At 41.1% G+C, this 18,922-nt stretch overlaps 1 protein-coding gene across 12 annotated transcripts in view; it reads right to left on the reverse strand.

Moving 5' to 3' along the window:
* LOC112644677 (transducin-like enhancer protein 4) overlaps window positions 1-18,922 on the reverse strand; it is a 142,472-nt gene that overhangs the window by 49,423 nt on the left and 74,127 nt on the right. The gene's annotated exons all lie outside the window — the stretch shown is intronic.

Below are 18,922 nucleotides of genomic sequence, written 5' to 3' on the forward strand. Positions count from 1 at the left end.
AGAATCATCTGAAAGACACCTTCTAAAGCTTTATGAGACTGGCTGTGCCCATGTGGGGAAGCTGAAATCCTATCTGCTCAGGTGCCCCTCACTGCCCATCAGCTTGCTGAGGGAGACCGGTCTATGCCAAAACTCCCCTATCTCTAAGGGCAAGTCTCCCCCCCCCCCCCCCCATGCCCAGGTGTTACACTGCTCTTCAGAATTCTGGCCCTTTTGTCATTCCTATTAAGTAAATATAGAATTTGGTTGAATCCTGGTATGACTCTTCGAGTACACTGAATTCACATTCTAGGTGCCTTCTCCCCACAGTGGGAAGGGTCTCTAATCTTTGTAAGCTCTGGAAGACAGCTATGTAGAGAGCACTCATCACTGAAAGGGTACACAACAAAAGATAAGCAAAAGAAGGTAAAATATTGTTTCTACGGTCTAAAAAGCACAGGCCACATGCAATCTTCTAGACGGACATTCTCAAGAAACTGAACTTGGTGAATCTAGTCTCTCTACTGAAGACACAGCAACCACATACACCACACTGAATCTTTCTCTTCTCGGCATTCACCTTTCGGAGAGCACTTCTCAAACAGTCCTGAGCCCCCCTGCTGCACCCAGGCCTGCCGTCATCCCCCAGCACCCCATCATCCCCCAGCACTCCGGATGCTGCAAAACTCCTGTTTCCCCCTCAGATGCACCCCCGCCAGGGCCCATACCAAGACTGACTCTCGTGGCCTCAGGAGATTGCTCTGTTAACTCAGCCTGAAGAACAGGAACTGCGAATAAATCAGTATTATAGTGCAGGGATGTGTGTTTCTTCCCCCAACAGCCAACCTTATTGACAGGGATTAGGTGTATGAGTAGTAAAATAATGAAAAGCAGCAAGAGTCTCTCCTGCTCGACAAGCATCTATTGGGTATACAGCCTCTCCCCACACAATTAGAGGAACGCAGGAATTGTTACAGTTTACAGCACTGGAGGGAGAAGTCCATTTCACAGATAATCTGACATGAAAATAAAAGAGGCTCTCTACAAACTGCCAGGTAAACTGCAGGACCAGGTCCTCAGGCCAGTCCTCCAAGGCCGGTGAAGCCAGCGGTCCCAGCAGCACACCGCCCTGCACAGCAGGCGGACAGCTTTTAAAAATGAGGATTCAAACTGACAGGAACCCACAAGGTTCTCCCCGTTCAGTCTCCAATTTCAGCTATTATGAGTGGCAAGTGGTTTTTGCTGGAAAATACATGAAAGTCACGCTCTCAGCTGAGGTTGAACTATCCCGAAACACGAAATCCCCTTTGGAATTAAATATGTGCTCAGATCAGCTAAAGTTAATTCTCAACCATCTGCACGTACGAGATCCATTTTGTAGATTTTTTGCAGCAAAATTTTAATCCCAGAATAATTTCCCCCACAGCCTAACACATTTCTAGCTTGCTGCTTTCTGCTGTCAGGCTGGTGTTTGCTTGTGGAATGCAAGTTGATTTAAATATTAAATCCCCAAAGAATAAATGAAACCAAGTTATTTTCAAATTATCCGTATTGTGCACTAAAAAAATATTAACAGTAAGATTCACTGGGCATTTACTAAGTGTTAGGCACCCCTGAAAATGTGCCTTTACTTCTCTGCCCCAACAACCCCCTCCTTGTCCCATTACAGTAACCAGAACAGAAAGAAGGAGGTTGCCCAAAGTCACAAGGTTGGTAAATGGAAGAAGGCAGTGTGTGAACCTAGGCCCTCTGACTCCAGACCTGAATGAAGTTTCTAACCAGTATCCCTAACATTGCTTTTCACCTGCAGGCTGGTTATAGAGTTCATGGTGTGTCACACGCACAGATGTGGTCAGTCCTAACACACACCCGCTTCCCAGCATGAAGAAATGTAGTTCAAAGAGTGTACAAAGAGCCACCTTGAGTCACCCTTTATGAGGATGTTAATTTTAGCTTTGAGAACACAGCAGACATTAATGAGGGGTGGGAAAGGAGGAGGAGGGAAGAAAGGCAGCGCTGTCTGTAAGACAGAGTCTCTTCCCAAATATGTTTTTGCCCCCGTAGCCCTGGCCACTGCCTGAGGGGTGCAGTGGACACATCTATTTGTCTTGGCCTAAGTCAATTTCTTTTGAACTCTGTCCTTTCACTGGTGAGCCTTTTATTGTCTTTTTGCCCAGGTCTCTTAAAATTCTGGAGTCATGCGGAGTCAAGTCTGTGGAGTCTAGGTCTCTTTTCTTCTTCCAGCTTGTTAAAGAGGACAAACTTCTTGCCTTATTGTCTTTTCGAGTTTTCTAACTTGCATGAAACCCCAGCACTCTCCCTTGAGGCCTAACCTCTGTGAACTAACCTGTGTCGGAGGCATCACCTGCTCCATCCCATGGATGCATTTATCCCCACTCAACACCAGTCCTTTCAGGGATTTGTTCCTTATGAATTTCACACGTAGGTCCCTGTGCTCAATCAGCTAGTATCGAAACCAGCAAAATATCACTTAGGAATTGCCACCTGGGGGGCATTCACTTTGCAGTTCTTTTTGGCAAACTGCAGAGCACTGTGACCGGATGCATACTATCAGTTCCCTTCACTCATAAAAGTTGCCTCCACTTCTCAAATGATTATTAGTCTCTAGGACCAGAGGTGCTGCAAAGATTAAATCTAACATTCCCACATTTAGCATAAACTTAGTTTGAACTCAAAACTCAGTAGAACTCAAATTTCTATTCTTTTTCACTCTAATTCCTTAGGAGCAGGTCATGTGAGGTCCTGGAACCAAAGAACAACCTAACGAAGGTCCAATCTATCCTTCTGGTCACTAGCTGGGGAAGGAAATCCAAAGGAGAACAGAACATGAAGAGGAAGCATCAGCCTCCTCGCCCCAACAGTGGGGGAAGCAGTACAACCAAAGATTTTAACTGAAGGTGCCCAAAGTGCTTTGGACCAAAATTAAAGACCAAACACACAAGGGCACGGCTTAATTTTTCTGACCAGTCACATACATTTCTAGTCAACGTTTCAATTAATCATATCACTGAATTGCACTGCTCCCAGGGCATCAGAACTTCCTAAACAGAGTTTCTATCTATCCTTGCTCATGTTTTATTTTATTTTTTCTTGCTCATGTTTTATAACATGAAGTGTTACTTCTCTGGCCACTTCTCTGGCCTTACTACGTATTTCAAATCCTTTACTCACCAGGGAAGGCAAATGCAGTGGCAGCCACCCACCAAACACATGGTGGTCAGGTCTGCTGGTTGGTGCTTTCAAACAACCCCCATACCCCTATTCAGGTGCAGTCTTTAGAAAAACCTTTCTCCCAAGCACACCACTACCTCCACTGGCTGACCTTCTGGGCACGGAAAAACACTCTGCAGCTTCTGAGGCCATACTCTGAGGGAACCTGCACTTCCAGATATTTTAAAGGGAGAAATATGCATACAATCCTCAGCCCGGAAGACTTTATATTTTGGTTTGGAAAATACACGCACAAATGAAGCCTGAGGAAGACCAAATGCAAGATGAAATCATCCAGCAGAAGGACAGTGGCTTCTCTAACACTCAATCATTCTCAGTCACACTATGTTGTCCAGTAACCTGCATTGATAATTCCTCATGAATAAAATGCCAGCATTATCATCGGCAGCTATGTTGTTGACATGCTTTTGCTATTTCACTCAAAATACCATTAATTTTCTGGCTTCACAACAGCTGAGCTACTCCCCATTTGAATATACAAAAGAGTATTTTGTTTAAAACAAATTAAAAGCGTTCCAGTAAATGACTTCCATTTTGCTAGCTATACTATTTTAGCATATACTGTTTGTCTTAATCCTCCCTACCTCATCGTCATGTCCGTCATCTCTGCAATCCAAAATACTTCCAGTATTAAAAATGCACCCCCCCCCCCCCCCCCCGCGCCAAGTTGGGAAGGGGGAAATCCAGAAACTGACAAACTGTGTTGCAGCATTCCTGACCAGCAAAACATCTGAAGGGCACAAGTCCAGTGTGGCTTTTTAAAGATTGTAAAACATGGTGGCCTCCTCAAATCTCTCACCCATGAGCCAAGGTACATAAACAGCAAACTATTTTCCAGTTTGGTATCTGGAAAGAAAACTATAAACGCGCGCACATGCGCACAATACACCTTCCATTTCACATCTAGATAAGTTCCCACAGCCCCGACATCCTCCATTTAAGTGGGAATGAAAACCTCTACTCCTGCCAAGCCCTCCTGGCATCTCACCACTTTATTTGTTCCCATTTGTATCTAATGCTTTTGTCAACAGTTCAACAAAAGTCAAAGCAAACAACCCACTGCAAACACTGGGGGTAACAGCAACAAGCATGAATCCTTCACAATTATCCAGCCCAGCTGCTCCAAAGCTCTTCCGGGCTGCTTTCATTTACAACAGTGTCAACAAAAGGCTGAAACCCAATAACTAGATGGGTCAATATGGCCACTGTATACCCTCTGGAGGAAGAAACGCCGTGCTCCTCCTTTGCTGCTTCAGCAAACATGTAGAATAATTCAGTTAGATGGACAAGTGCTTGTCTAATCATTTGTTATGTGAATTATTCAATGGCTTTCCACGCAAACTACTAAACAGGGCTCTTCAAACATTTCTGCGGCACTTCCAGCTGTCCGACTGCAGAAGCACAGAAAGGAACAAAAGCGGATGAGAACAGAAATCATGACCCGTGTTAGTTTCCAGTGATAATCTCTAGTCTAAGAAAGCCAAGTCTTTACAACTAATCCTTTTGGGTCTAACCTTGCCTGGCATTGTCACTCCAGGCCTAAGCTTTGCTTTGACCCAGACTGGGGGTGGGGCTGAGAGACAGCCACTTAACTCAGCCATTCAGGGCATCCTGCGACCTACCATGGCACTCCACCAGCTTTTACCTCATTCATCTTTCAAAGTCTCCCCCCTGCCTTTCATAACCACCGCCAACGGGTACAATATGCATTTATGATTTTTAATGGAGTATGTTAAAAGCATAATTAGAAAGGTATTAACAAGCTACAAAGCGTAGTTTATGAGTACCTGTTCCTAAAGACTGTATTTTAGAACATCAATGCTCTAACCTAATTTTGATAAAAATGTTGACGCTTATTTAACAAAGAATTACTCTGAGATGTAACCATCCCAAATCCCCACTTTCCTTTCTTTCCTCTTAAACACATGGCTTGTGAAATCCTACATAAATCCAACAGCCTGGCAAGAGGTAACTTTGGGGTCTGGGCCCTCATCCAGCTGAACCCCTTCCCTCCCTCAGGACTGAAAGGACATGGCCCCACATGCTCCCTGCCTCTAGGCCCTGAGCTGGGCACCAGATCCTGGCATTCTCAACCTTCATGCAGGGTTTACCAAAGTCTTCTTTCTGGAGCTCGCCAAAGGCAGACTAAGTCGTTGGTTTGAGCATACCTGGACCTGAGGCCAGCCAATGGGGTACAACAAAGCTTTGAAGTGAGAGCTAGGGAATCTACTATAAGAGCATGGGTGAGGGTCCACATGGTTCCAGCAATGAACTCCAAGGGGCCTGAGAATTTTAAATTCAATCCTGGTCTTTCAGATAATCATGACGGTTTATTTATTAACTGGATTTATAATGCTTAAATAATTAGATATATGGCATGAGGGCCTCCATTTGTACTCTTTACCAGGCCCCATGAATGTTAAGAGGTAGGCCCAACAGGAAGCTAGCATGTCGTTTTGGGAACCCCATCTTTTGAGGTCACTTCTACACCAAAACATTTGGTGTTTACAGATCCAGGTACAATCCACAACAGGATTGAAAGTATAGATTTCTATAAACACTTTTAAAACATAAAAAGTTAAACAGTTAAAAATAAAAGTCAAGGATCATGTTGTTTGCTGGGCTAGTCCATATAAGTAAGGATAAAATACCTGAATGCTAGAGAGATCTTTCCCCATCTAGATTATTTGTGTTCACTTTCCTTTTCCAGGCTTCAAATAGCCGGATTATAAAATTACTGTCTGCAACACACTTGGTCCAACACAGGTAAAGGAAATAGCAGATTCAAACTCATGTCTGCTCCCAATAGCCAGTGGGCTCACTGCCACTTATTACTTCACTGTAGAATTCTCACTTCTTACCAGTAAGAAATCTTTAGGTCTTGGCATAAAGAGGTGGGCTTCCAAAAAACAAATACTAGCCCAGGACATGAAAAACAACTCGAGAATTCTATTTCCTCCTTCAAGTCTTTAATAACCCCTGTAACTCTTATTTTCTGAGGCTAGCTTCCAGTATCAACAAGAAAGTTGGTAACTTTAAAAAATATTCCTGAAAAAAAGAAGAAAAGATCCTTGAAAGAAGACAATTTTGTCTGAACTGAAACGGGGCTATTTACTGGCAGAAGCAACAAAGAACATTTTTCTCTACAGAGAAACCACCTGAAAAGCAAGTTGAGGGGGTTCGAACACCCACAAGTGCAATGATAGGACATTTTAGCCTAGTCCAGTTGGTTTGCTGATGCCTACCAAACACTACCTGAATACGAGTAAAAAGACACACAGCACCATCAAGGCTGGGTGTCTGCAGAATGTAGCCACTGGCACGGCTGTCAGTGTTTGCTGAAGGTTCCAGGTTTGCACATCAGCCCTGGCAGCTTCCTGGGAAGACTGCCTCCAAAAAGCTGCCCTCCAATCATCAGAAACTAGTTTTCTATGCACATTTTAAAAGAATTTAGGACGACCTGGAAGCTCAGAGAAATGAAGAGGAACCATTCATTAATATATGTTATTCTACTATGTCATGAGTAGGCAGCAGATCTGTTTCATACTTTAATATGAAAACAATTTGAGGGAAAGGGTGATGTCTAATGTTTACCATGCACCCCCAAAGACCCAGTTCTGGCATATTTGTCCTCCAGCTGCTAAATCAATACCTACCAACTTTGAATATTTTATTTAGGGTGCATTGCTCAATTCTCAAACTCCTGTATCAACACCAACAGGTTTCAAAGTCAGGGACCATCAAAATAATAACCTGACATTAGCTGTCTAAAGAAAATCAGGAAAACTGCTCAGCCTCAGGGGTTGAGCTATGCCTTGTTAATTAATATCCAAAGGAAAACATACACATTGACTGTCCTTCCTACTTCAATAACCCTCAATATTAAAGACAACCAAGCAAATCATATATGGGCTAGCATGTTCCACGGACTCGGGTCTTAATACACTTATTAAAGCAATTCCTCACCCTATGTACTATATACACACAGACTACATCCAACATGGGACATCTCATGTGTAATATTCTTGCATTCCTCCCCATGGAGGAAAGAGGGTCGACCCATAAGGAAGAATGGAGGGAGACCAAAAAAGGGGAGAAGAAGAAAAAAGGAAGAGGAGAAGGGAATTGAAAATGACAAGGGTGAGCAAAACACTTCCCAAGTGAGCATCTGGCAGTGACAGGAGGAAGTGAGCAGAGTCTGCGGCATGGTGCTCCCATGGTCTGGAGGGAGGGCGTCAGCTTGAACACGGGAGGGACTGAAGACAATTCCGTCAGCAGTTGTGGAGTGACTTATCTAACCAAAGTATTCCTGGATGCCTCTTTTTTTTATTTTTCTATTAGAGGTCACTCGATTTTCCCAAGAGCAAAAATGTCAGCAGCTTAGTTTAAAATTTCCTAAGTAAGGACAGACTAGGTTACTGTCAGATTTTATTAGGAAAACAGATTCCTTCCAGCCTAAGGACCCAATTCAGGAACCTCCCTCTGACTAGCCCAAATATGGTTTGGTTATAATCCCCAGGCCAAACCTGGGCCTGAGCCTTGGGCTGGGGCAGGGTATGGGATAACTCGGAGACCTTTCAAGTCCTGATCACTGTGGTATAAACACAAGTGATTATTTTAATTTTCTCCAAAGATTATTTTTTCAGGGCAGCCCGATAAGCCCAATAATGCCCAGATTTACTAGAAAATTTTTTATTCATTTCCCCATGCACCAGAAAGTAAGCTAATAACATCCCACCGAGAGTGCTGTCAGGCCAAATCCCTCCACTGCCGAATGCACTACCAGGATAAATCTCCCTTCACTTGCCATTCCACCATCCACTTTAGGGCAAGACCCTGGGGACTGCTCCAGATTACCCCTCCACACACAGTGTCACAGGCACAAGCCCGAGTGGCCCAATCAGTGCCAAGAAAAGAACAAACTAAAAAAGATTAATTCACAGATGTTCATGCATTTCACATACACTGTGCCCCATGGTCCGTTGCTAGGGCAACGGGAGACCACCAGTGCGAGCTTTATTGGCTTTATGAAGTGCGTCTCGGGGACTATAGTCCGAGAAATGCTGCATAATAATAGTGTGGCTTTTCTGAAGCCTTGTTTTGTGCTGATCCACATTTAACCTTCCGAGTATTATAAAGAGGCATCATTATGCACGGCCTTCAAACCCTCCCACCACCACCACCAAACTGCCTCAACTTTCTATCTAGAGACATTAAAATGCATCTCCTGGGGGTCCGTCCATTTTAGGAAGATCCATGTTAAGCTCCTCCACCAGTTCCACTAGGGAAAAAAAAGACCTACAACCATTTAAAGATCACTGTATTAGTGCAGCTGACCACGTCAACAATTTGTGAGCAGTACAGAAGCTACTACAAAACCAAAACATACACATGCCCCGTATTTTCTATGCATGGAGAGGAACCTTGCTTTTGAATATCACAGTCAGTTTTAACCAGAAGGAACAGCAGAACCAGCAAGCCTTATCAGGTCAAAGTCTCTTCCTATCTAACAGAATTTCCTGTGATGATGGGAATGCTCCTTACCTGCACTGGTAGCGCAGCTATGGTGCCATACTAGGCCACTCAGCACATGAAGTGTGGCTAGTGCAACGGAGAAACTAGTTTTTAAATTTTTATTTCATCTTAACAAATTCAAATTTAAAATGTTTTACATGGCCAGCGGCTACTATATTCATGCAGTTTTAGAGGCTGACTACACCAAGGCAACTAGGTAGGTTTTAAAAAGTTCACAAAACGCTGTCTCTTCATGCTTCTGGTCTCTGTTTAATTAACACAAATATAACTCCAAGGAAATATACACAGAACCAGTATTCAGGGCTGGCTGTCTCTCACTGTGCTGGCTCCCAACAGTCCCTGGCCTCGGCCTAATCAGCCTGGTTCTTTGTCCAACAGGCCCAGGGATGAAGACTGACTCCCCCCTTCCCCTGACTTTCCCCTTCCCCCCTCCCCCTAACCTAACCCAGGGTGGGAGGTTAAAATCACAAATGTCACAACTCTCAGAGCAGTAGCACAGATCAAGTGTTAATCTAAAGGGAAGGGGTGGGTGAGGGGGAGAATACAGGCTGGCTGGGCGAGGGAGGATCTGGAATGAAGAGGAGAAAAATAAAGCCAGTGAATAGATCAATAGAAGCAACAGCTTACATTCAGATTCACAGGAGAAAGAACACACCGAGACAATCATTTCCTGGGAAAAGCTCGAGCCTAATGAGAATTTACTCTGCTCCTTTATGTGACAACCAGCCCTTTTGTGGCATGGGCTTCCTGACTGACAGGAACCCAGGGCCCCTTAATAGGATTTCCATATTATTTCCAACACCTGCCCAGAAGTTATTTGTTTACATTGAAGGAGGCAAGATTCTCAAATCAGACATCTGCTTCTAGTTCAGGCATATCTTAGGAAACCATCTAGAAAGCAGCTTTGTTACCATGGTGACATTTTTATTTTCCGCCTTTAGTTGGCTCAAAACATTAGCATTTCCAATTTTATTTTGTTGTTCAAAAGGCCAAATGTCGCTCAAGAAAACACAAGTTTAAAGAAAGATAAATGAAGAGAATACTCAAAAATTTCTAGAATTAAAATGACCATAATAAATGAAAATGAGGTGGTGTTATATTGCCTACTGGCCTCTCTCATTGGGTGGCATCACTAACCTGTTTACCTCCCCTCTCCCTTTCTCTTCTTCCCCTAGATTCTGAATACTCAGCAACTTGAAAAGTACCAATTTTGAAAGACAGATTCAAGAATCCTTAGGATGTGATACAATTAAATAATGAGTTCATTTCCATGAAAAAGAATTCCTCTTGCTCACCCTATCACGATACATCACAGAAAGCTCACTTACAACAATAATACTTAAGACATTTTAACTTCCACCCCACTGCAAATCAGGACCAGGGCGGAGGGGAGTGCGAAGGATAGGAAAGCATAAGCTTTTCTCGAACATTTAGACGTTGAGGAGGGATGGAATATTCAACAGCGAGGGAAGAAAGGGAGATTATGTGGGAGTGGGTTCCATGTAAGTGTATGCCTGTTTTCTGCTGGGTTGAAGCTCAACTACAGGCATCAGAGATCCCAGGGGTGGGGGGAGGGAAGGTGCTTAACCACCAACTATAACTACCACAAATAAATAGGAATCTAAATTACAATACTAGTAAGGGAAGCTTGAAATGTTTTTTAAAGTACTGTAATTTACTACATGCAGAAATAATTGAATTGGTTCAGAGTAATGAATCTGATAAAGTTAAGGTAATAGTACTTTGGTTCAATTTTTAGATTCAAAGTAAATCAACTAAGTATTCAACTCTAAGATTTAAAGTTTTGCTTTGACAGATCCAAGCAGCATTTGATCTTGAAACAGGATTTTGTTACTTTCAATTAATGGTAAGCTTATTTAAAAGAATCTAAAATTCTTGCAGAAGTACTACTCAACCCTCAGCACAATTCCTTTCTAGTACTCTTTCGTGAGACCCAAAGTGTGTTCAACCCTGTCCCAAGGTAGCTGCCATGGTAATAATTAGACAAGATTCCTCTTTACATTTGAAAGACAACCCTTGGGCAGCCCCGGTGGTGGTGCAGTGGTTTAACACCGACTGCAGCCTGGGGTGTGATCCTGGAGATCCAGGATCGAGTCCCAAGTCAGGCTCCCTGCATGGAGCCTGCTTCTCCCTCTGCCTGTGTCTCTGCGCCTCTCTCTCTGTGTCTCTCAATAAATAAATAAAATCTTAAAAAAAAAAAAGAAAAGAAAAGAAAGACAACCCTTATTAGTGATGCCTCCCCCACCCCCAGCATAGGGAGCCTATAACCTAAAAGATACATGAATTACTTCAAACCACCATAGAACAAGATATATATAAGTTGGATGCAGGTAAATGAAATGATTACCAGCAGAAATGATTCAAGAAAGTGAGAAGTAGGAGTATGCAGCTACCCTGGATGATCTTCTAATTTTGCCAGAGGAAGTTATAGGTAAGTGTTACTGGAAGAATACAAAAAAGATGGTGAACAATTCTTTGGAATAGTTCTTTTGAAAGAATTATCTACATTTTGAGAAACAAATGCCTTTGAAATTAAAGTGCCAGTTAAAATGTTTTGATAGAGGCACCTGAGTGACTCAGTGGTTGAGTGTCTGCCTTTGGCTCAGGTCTTGATCCCAGAACTGGGACCAAATCCTGAATCGGGCCCCCACAGGGAGTCTGCTTCTCCCTCTGCCTATGTCTCTACCTCTTTGTGGGTCTCTCATGAATAAATAAATAAAATCTTTAAAATAAATAAAACGTTTTGATAAATCCTGGGCCCTTCTAAAAAATTTTAAAATGTTAGATATTAACTTTACTGTGCAATAGTTTTCAAGAGATGAAATGCATCCTAATTAAGAAAAGTAGATACATTAAACATCAGGAGGAAAATGTTTGTCTAATAACTCAGAGGACTGGTTCATGGAGGAAAAGAAAGCACCCTTGCCAAAAATCAATTGGGAAGGCCAACCCCACCACCAACCCACCCCTGTTAATTACTATTTGTTCTGCCTGGGTGATCAGTGGTGGAGGAGGGCACAGCAAACAAGCACGTCTGCCCTAGTCACATCATTAATCCATTCATGCTTGCCACCTGAGGACCAGCTATGCCCTAAAGATATTTATTCATCTGTTCGAAAAAACAAATAATTACAACATATTTTCTGGAATTAGGGCACCTGTTACATTTCGCACAGCTTACATGCCTAGAGGCAGGTATCAATTAATACTGAACGAATTACTGCATCATAAACACATAGAACAAAAGTTCCTAGTTGTCCTTTGATCAGGTACTCTGAATAGTAAAATACACATTAGAAACAAATCCTACAAAGAACAACAACAAAAATAAAAGCAACAATGATGCTGAAACATTTAATTTCAAATTACCATCTTATTTTGGAAAACTGAAAAAGAGTTAAACACTGAATGCTTGAGGGCATACTTTAAAACATTAAACTATCCCTTTCCCCCCGAACCCCCCAAATGAAATACAATTACCAGTGTGTTTATTTAGCTAATAGTATGGCCAACTTTACTGATGAAACATACCCTGTGGTAGAAGATTCTTATTGTAAAATGCACTTATAGGATGGAAGTGAATTACATAGGAAAACATCTAATTCCAAATCCTTGAAAAAATACCTAGCATTATATACCCTTGCGATCCAGGGAAGTTAAAGTGACTTGCCGTTGACACAAAGCTCTTCTTACTAGAGGGAGGGAGGATTCCTAGCAGCGTCTGGATTTTCCTAATTCAATTACAATTCCCTTCTTAACTAATCTTTGATTTGTCTACCTAATGGTTCCACAAAGAAGATTAAGATTCTTGTCTTCAAGGAGCTAAAAGTTTAGTGGGAGAAAATTTTACTCTGTTGGGGCAAAGGGCATATTTAAGACACCACCCAAGGAAACAGATGTACTTAACATATTTTAAAAATCCTACTTAAAAATCTATTTTTTTAAAATTTTTTTATTTATTTATGATAGTCACACAGAGAGAGAGAGAGAGGCAGAGACATAGGCAGAGGGAGAAGCAGGGTCCATACACTGGGAGCCCGACGTGGGATTCGATCCCCGGGTCTCCAGGATCGCGCCCTGGGCCAAAGGCAGGCGCTAAACCGCTGCGCCACCCAGGGTTCCCTTAAAAATCTATTTTTAAAGGTCTGTCTTAAGCAATATTTATGTTTGGAAAGTGAAGTTCGATTTCAAAGACATCATAGTCTGTGTTTGAAGGTTAAAAGATACTAAGAGAATTCTATTTGTCAATGATCAGCATCATTTCTAGATATTTTACTCCCTTATTAATAAATTTCATTAAACTGTTCATCACTGGGCAGCCCCGGTGGCGCAGCGGTTTAGCACCGCCTGCAGCCCAGGGCATGATCCTGGAGACCCTCGATCGAGTCCCACGTCGGGCTCTCTGCATGGAGCCTGCTTCTCCCTCTGCCTGTGTCTCTGCCTCTCTCTCTCTGTCTCTATGAATAAATAAATAAAATCTTTAAAAAAAAAAAAACTGTTCATCACCAACACTACGTGCAAACCAAGGGGTCATTCTATCCATCTTCCCAGTGTAAGAAAAGACTTTTCCTCGTATGATTCAGCAGAAAGTATTTTTGTCACCACAAGGAAGCATAAAGAGACATCTAGAATATGGGCCAGTCTACAGAAGGACAGCCCAGGCTCTTCAACAAATGGCAGTGGCATAGGAAAATTTTTAAAAACGAAAGAGAACACTCAGATTAAAAGAGACTTGAGAGATATTATAACAAAATGAAATGGATCCTATTTGGGCCTCCATTTCAAGCAAACCAATTACTGGAAATCATCAAAGACGTTTGCTTATAGGCTGGATACTTAAGAAGCTATCAAGTAATTACTTTTATTGAGTGATTAAAGGCATTATAGTCACCAAAAAAAAAAAAAAGTCTCTTATTTAAAGAGATGTATTCATTTTACATCCTCAAGTACATAAAGGCAAAATGCATGCTATCTGGAGTCTGCTTTAAAATACTTTAGCAAAGAAATAAAGGAATAGATTAAAATGTGGCTAAAGGGAACCTGGGTGGCTCAGTGGTTGAGCGTCTGTCTGCCTTTGGCTCAGGTCATGATGCTGGGATCCTGGGACCAGTGCCCCATCAGGCTCCCTGCAGGGAACCTGCTTTTCCCTCTATGTCTCTGCCTCTCTCTGTGTGTGTCTCACGAATAAATATTAAAATAAAATAAAATGTGGCTAAAAATCGATAGCTCTTACACCTCAATGCTAAGTATAGGAATGATCTTTGCACTATGACTTCTACTTCTAAGTAGGTTTTAAATTTTTATTAACAAAGGATAAGACTAAGTCACACAAAAAGCTCTGTGATGTGGACAGGGCCTTAACACCTCTAATCCTTTCCTCGAGTCTGAAGGAAGGCTAAAGGTAGGCTAAGCATATGCCACCCACCTTTGCAGCTGAAATCTCAACTATGAGTTACACATGCAGCAAATGGGGCGTGAGCAGGAGCCCACCTTATTTTTCCCCTAGGTCAGAATGGGTAAGATGCAGTGTCCAAGTTACAGTCCTTAATAAGATAGCTTTTCTCAGGTTACTGATGACTGAGGGAAAAAATAGGACATAATGCAAGCCCTGATACAGTTTAGTTTGGTAGGGGAGTTTTTCTTTATTTTTTATTTTTTGTTTATACCCTTCTCTTTAATGTTTTATAGATTAAAAATCTAGTCTATTACTTTATGCCCTTTTCTTTCTATAACATGTCCTTCTAAAACTCTATGTAATGAAAATTAATCCCACCAAGCTTTCTCCCAAAAGGTAAAATTACAAACATTCGTATCTTAAGCAGGTGCATGGGGGTGGGGGGGGGGGAGGTGCTTAAAAACACAACTGCCTGAACCATTTGGTTATCCCCTCTTGTACTAGCCTTTCTTTCTCAAGTGGCTTCTTCTCCACTTTCTTCCACACAAGACACACCAAAGGGTTAAACATATAAAAGGCACATTCTTTTTGGACTGATACTCCTTTGAGACAGAAAAAACAAACAAAAACCAACCCCACCAGTCACACAAGATACCGGAACTGAACCTTAACCATCAAGTCTTTTTTTTTTTCTTTTAATATTTTTTAATTTAAAAAAAAAATTTTTTTTAACCATCAAGTCTTGATGTACAAAGTGAAGTGGCAAACAGAAGTAATCATTCTGTTAATTCAAGCTAAAAACCCACTTTCACCTTAACACCCAACTAATGAGGTAAAAGTGCTTTCTTGGCCTGAATCACACACTTCAGTTTTTACTAAAAACAGCCTTAGTCTAATTCTCCATTGATAAACCTCTTTGGCAACAGAAAATAATTGGAGACGAGAAGAAAAGCAACGTATGATGTTTTAGTCACCTGCACAGAATAAACACCAAAATACAGCTGAGGCAGAATGAACAGGCATTGCCTTAGATGTGACTAATGAACAGATCATTATGAAAACCCTTAAACAAAAACAAAGAATTCATATACGACAGGGAAGGGTGGATGACGCAGTATATACACTCATAGAAAAGCATTTAGCTTGAAAAGTAACTAAATGTAAGTTTAGAAAAATAAAGTGCACCATCCATACTTACACTAGCAAAAATTACAAAAATTATAAAGTATTGTACTTTCCACTGGTGTGGAAACAAAAACGGCATTTTTTAGATGGTACACTGTTTCTGGAGATTAATCTGACAGTGTATGAGTCACTAAAAATGATCATACTCTGATGATGAACACAGCATTTTGGGGAAGACGATCCAATGAAATAATAAAGTAAAAGTGCTACCACTATGTATGAAAAACGTACTTATTTTACAAATAAAATAGGCAAATCCTTCCCATGGCTGACTCAAGGGGGTTATTGCATTTGGGATCAAAAAAAACCCAAAAAACAAAAAACAAACAGGATATCTATTATACATTAAAAGGACGAACGAAGTAATAAAGTTTGCATAATAATATCAATTTGGAAGGGGCCATGGAGCTTATCAATAGTGATGGTGAATTTTGCTATTTCTTTTGAAGCTGGTCTTTATTTGGGTATCCATTATTTGTTAGAAGATATTAGAATTGTATAGACCTTTGGAAGTCATAATTTCTCAACCTCAAATTCCAGGGGAAGTTTTGGGTAATTTGGCCTTCACAGTTCTAAATCATAATCCTCACATCAGCCACTCCAATGAGAATGACCAGTGATGTGAGGAATCTCATGACTTCTCTTCATGAACTGGTATGACCACAATGAGGCAGCTCCTGGTAGCATGTGGAAATGACTGCTCTGTCCCCACTTTGGAACCAGCCAACCTATTTCAGCACTGGAAGGTTCTACTACCCCAGAAAATGTTTCCTTAATTTCGCTTATGTTGTTTCAAGGGATGAGAGAAATGGTACTAGATGTACCAGTAGATGGTGAGAAGGCCCCCAGTCAGGAGAGAGGGGTAAGAGCCTCATTTCAAGGAACCTCTTGAGACAGCTAAATTTGGGTCTTCCAACCTACCACTAAGGATAAGAGTGGATCATGGTCCACGTTTCTGGGGCTTAGTTTTAGTGGAGTTACCAGATAGCCAAATGACAAGCAGGTCCCCTGGATGTTTACCTCAACCGCCTAAAATACACACCATTCTGGTTTCTCATCCCCAAATAAATTGATTCTTGGGCTCCCAGAGTGCTTTCTCTTAGGTCCACATTTATATTCTCTACCCCTTGTTGAAAAACTTCAGATACAGGTCTGTAAATAAAAGGCTTAGGAATAAACTTGGCTACTGGAGCTATAGAAAACAAGATCAATAAAGCCAATAGCATGTGGGTTTAGTGGCCACAGAACTTCCAAGAAGAGAAAAGAAAAGGAAGAAAAAGGCCCAGGGCTTTAACAAGTGAATTCCTCTCATTTTACTTGACACCTAAAAAGGTAAAGGCACCTTAATTACCTGAATCTTTACAGTACGCTTAAATTACATTTTATGAGCTATTCTGAAATCTGCCCTGTTTAATAATCTGTAACGTCAAGAAAACATTTTAAAGTGTCTCTCACAATTAAACCCATCCACAACCTTGTATAAATCAAAATTTTGCTACCATATCAAAATGTTACACTGGGGCTGTATAACATAGCCCACATCCTCATTACATGCAACACTAATTACTACCAGCAGATTCAGAATTTTCTGCACATTAGAGGCTTTTAGAGGAGCTATAAAAAATTTCAGGCACCATTAATTTAAATTTGTATTGAAATTTCCTTTTGACAGATGGCCAAAAATTACTTATTATTTAGAGTACCAGAGCTGCCTGTTTGCACATTAGAAGAGGAAAGGGAAAAATTAAAAGCAAGAAGGAAATTTATGTCACGTTCATTACCTGTTAAATGTTAAGGAGCATTATCCTGCATGAATAAATTATTTCATACAAGCCTGACTCCAGCTGCAGGCAACTGGCATGCTCCGGCTGATAAAAACCATCTCAAGTCACACAGCAGACAATCATAAAAAGCCCCTCTTAACCAGGAGCCACTTAAGGGAGGATGAGGACGATCAATGGAACAAGCAACTAACTGCTTCTCTGAGCATCACAGAACACATTTACGAAAATTAGCAAACTTGTTTCACCTTGCAAAGCCGCAGCACAGCCCCAAACCTGACACAACTTCAAATCTTGAGAACTATACCCAACAGAAACATCTATTTATAGCTACCATTCCATAATAAATCAAGGCTAAATCACCCACCTCTATTTCTTTTTTGTTTTCCCCCTGGCTTCTAGCTATATAGACACTTACTCCCAGACTCATCCTGAATGATTATAGATGATTTCAAAATACACCCTGCTCTGGCATAAGGGAATATAAAATGTAATTGACACAAAAGTGTGCACTGGAGTATAAATATTTTCAGTCTTCTGAGAGTGGGGCAGGAGAGGGGAGGCTTTTGTTTAGTTCACTGGCCTGCCTAAAGGTATGTATTTATCATAAGAAGGCAGGGAATGTTTATATTATTGGCTCCAGAATAACTAGACAGGCTTTTCCAAGGGCTGCTATCAGTTAATCCTGGTCAGTGCATTTACTTACTACTTCCTAAGCACACCTGTGTGGAACACTTAGCTCAAAATTGCTTTTTTAAAAATCTGGGTATTGATATGCACATTACACAACAAAATACACAACTGTAAAAGCATAATTAAATAATTCAGTGTGTGCAGTTCCAATTGTAAATGTTGACATTTCTACGGGTGTACAGATGCCCTTTCAAACTACAAAGACTCTTGAAGGGTAAAATAGATACACTTAATTTTTATTTTCCATTATGTAAGGGTTTTGGAAAAAAGGGCAAGGAGTAAAGAGGCTTTCAAAGTGATAGCACAGATGGTTCCAGGGAAAGATTTTAGTATTCATACACTTCATACACAAAACTTCATTAAAAACTACAAGAAATGTAACTGCCTAAGTTCCAAGACAATTGTTGCTAAACACAAGGAAAGGAATCCACAGCATCTGTGCACTGGCCAATGCTTGAGAACTGCCTTGTCCTTCTAATCTTTACAAAATACAGCACATATAGATAGGCAATTATGCATAGCACAGTGGCATTTTACATTGTGCCTGGCTCAAAAGTGATCAAGCAGTTTTCATACTTTCCTCATTTCCTGCCATGGTAGGCTGTTTTTCTTGTTTGCTTACTCTATAAATTCAGGCATCCTTAGCACATCCCATTCTGGTATCACACAATCACATCCAAATCATTAGGCCCTAAATACTTTTCCTCTTTCCCTACAACTTGTCTATAAAGTGATACAGAGGCAGATAAAAGACATGCAAAACCTAAGAATAACTTGCTCTCCTGGAAAACAAGATGGTATTAAATAAATAAATAAATTTCCTTCTGGCAGAGAGGAATGCTTTTATACATTATCTTAGGGAGTTTTGTAGGATGGAACTGTTTTCTAAGACGAGATTAATGTGTATTTCTTATAAATCAATTTATCTACTTTTCATTTTTATCTTACAGCCATAGGCTAACTGGAGGGGGAGGGAAGGGTAGTTATTCTTCCTCACATAGCAAGACATAAAATACGCAATGTGAGCCAGATCTTCTGGAGTTCCATCTTGGTCTAAAACTCCAATTGTGACAGAAAAATG

Source organism: Canis lupus, chromosome 1 (assembly GCF_003254725.2).
Source record: "Canis lupus dingo isolate Sandy chromosome 1, ASM325472v2, whole genome shotgun sequence".
Lineage (NCBI taxonomy): Eukaryota > Metazoa > Chordata > Mammalia > Carnivora > Canidae > Canis > Canis lupus.